We start from the raw sequence: 2,500 nt of genomic DNA, 5'->3' as shown, positions 1-2,500 counted from the left end.
ATATATATATATATGTGTGTATATATATATGCTATATATATATATATATATATATATATATTATATATCATATCGGAAAGCAGTGGAATAATTAAGCATTTGATGTTACAGAAACATATGTTTGATATAACATGTATAGGGACGGGAGGTTTTTATTTTGGCGATATGATAAAATTTTACAAACTACTTCCTTTCTATGACAGTCTTTATCTTATGATTTTTACTATTAATTCTCTCGATATATATTCTTTGATTTTTCTATATAACTAATTAATCTCATATACCCAGGATGAGAATCTTACTTCCCAATAAGGTGAAAGCATTCTGAGAGAGAGAGAGAGAGAGAGAGAGAGAGAGAGAGAGAGAGGAGAGGAGAGAGAGAGAGAGAGAGAGGGGGGGGGGGAATCATACTCATTGTTCGGAAATATAATCTTTTTAGAAGGTAATAAATTCTCGCATGTGATTTTAGTAAAAGTAAAACGTTTTGAAAATTATATCATGAGATCCAAACAAAAATTCTAATAGGAATGGAGTGACTAAGAGCATTATCTCAGGGCCTTCAAATACGAATTGGATCAGTCAATCATCATTCAAATACTTTCTTCGACATATAAAAAACTTAAAAATTATTCCACTGACCCTATTTTAAAAAAAAAGCTTTTGCAAGTGGAATAACCTATCAAATTAAAGACAAACTTTTGTTCAATTGAATAACTTAACAAAAGTCGTCATTGTCAAAAAAATATATTATATATCTATAAATAAATATATATATATATATATATATATATATATATATATATATATATATATATATATATATATATATTATATATATATATATATATCCTACCAAACTACACCTTTCCTTTTTTCATTAAAGTTAAAAAGGTATTTTCTTTTTTTTAGGAATGTGAAAATCCTTATTATTGCTTTTTTCTTTTATTTTTATTGGAGAACTTTACTTGTTATTTCCAAGATGGCTGATCGTTTATGATCTAGAAATTATGTTGATGTTAGGCCGGAAGTTTTAATTTTCTCGATCCAGGAAAATGTTGCTCCTTTCAGAGCTCAAAAGTTGATTGAAAAAGTTAAGATTTTGTTCGTTGAAATATTCTAGCCCGGGTTTTTATAAGAATTTGAAATTGAGTCTTATTTTCATGAAAAAGATCCAGTGCAGCACTCGAGAGATTGCGTTTATGGTTGGTGATAAAATCTTCCAAAATATCCTTTTGATTAAAAAGAGGAAACTCATTACAGTAATGAACTGATATACATATATTCCGTACCGACTGCTTAGGCTCGCTTCACACGAGAGAATTTTTTCCTCACGGAAAAATGTTCGCTTTTATGGAACCTGATTAGGATGCATGTCTTCACACGAGTGGTTTTGCCGAGCGGGTTAGCAAGTGCACGCGGCAAGTAACTCACTGCCGCTCGGAAATTCTTTCGAGCGGGCCAGTGTGTGACGAGCCTCATTGATCTTAATTGATTTCTTCCCTCCGCAAACAAAACCGCGCGGTATCAAACCACTCGCGTGAGCTATAACACAATGAGGGCTTTTACATTTAAATTTCAGATTTTTTTTTAGATAAGAATCATATACTAATTAATTCTATACATCCATTAAATTAATTCATGACTAAGAACTGTTCATCTTGATCCTCAGGATCTCCATTCAGTGAGTAGTATATACGTTGGTCTTTCTCCATGGCGGAGGGTGGGCGGAGGGTGGGTGGAGGCGGGGGGGGGTGGAGGTGGGAGTGTGTATGCTCATAAGATTCAAAATAAAATAAGTATCAAATTAAATACAGGAGTGTTAATAATAATTGAAAATCGCTAAAAAAAATTGAAAGAAATTTCCTAAAATAACTAGCCTAAATCTTTAATTTTCATAATTTTGTCCTGAATTTACTGAAAATTTTTTAACCTAAAAATGCATCATATTATATGCTGGCTTTGGTGTAAATTAACTATTTCAACCAAGACAAAGAATATTATGAAATGCGAAGAAAAAAATCACAGAAATTGCTGCAGCATTTTTCGAATGACAGTTACCATGGAAATCATTTGAATTGACAAAAGATTCTCGCTCCTTTCACTTATCCAACGATCACCAGTCTCTCTCTCTCTCTCTCTCTCTCTCTCTCTCTCTCTCTCTCTCTCTCCTCTCTCTCTCTCTCTCTCTCTCTCTCATAAAGAAATTAATATCTAAAGATTATCTGCAGTGGTAGTATCAGGGCAACAAAAAGTAAAAATAATGTAGAAGAAAAAAAATTTCTATTTACTTCGATAAGAAAAACGAACGTTGAAACCAGACGTTTACAAAATATTTATATCAGTATCCCCTTTATTTGGAAGATCTAAATGCCATTTATATCTATTCAATTGAAAAATTAAGTTAATTTAACCACATAGTTTAACGAAGCAAGAATCCTGGAGGCAATGTGCTTTCCAGTTGGATCGTCTCTCTTTTCAAATTATGATGGAATCTCGATCG

This window comes from Palaemon carinicauda, chromosome 33 (genome assembly GCF_036898095.1).
Source record: "Palaemon carinicauda isolate YSFRI2023 chromosome 33, ASM3689809v2, whole genome shotgun sequence".
Classification (NCBI taxonomy): Eukaryota; Metazoa; Arthropoda; class Malacostraca; order Decapoda; family Palaemonidae; genus Palaemon; species Palaemon carinicauda.
The sequence above is the reverse complement of the archived record's forward strand: the minus strand, read 5'-3'. Positions refer to the sequence as shown.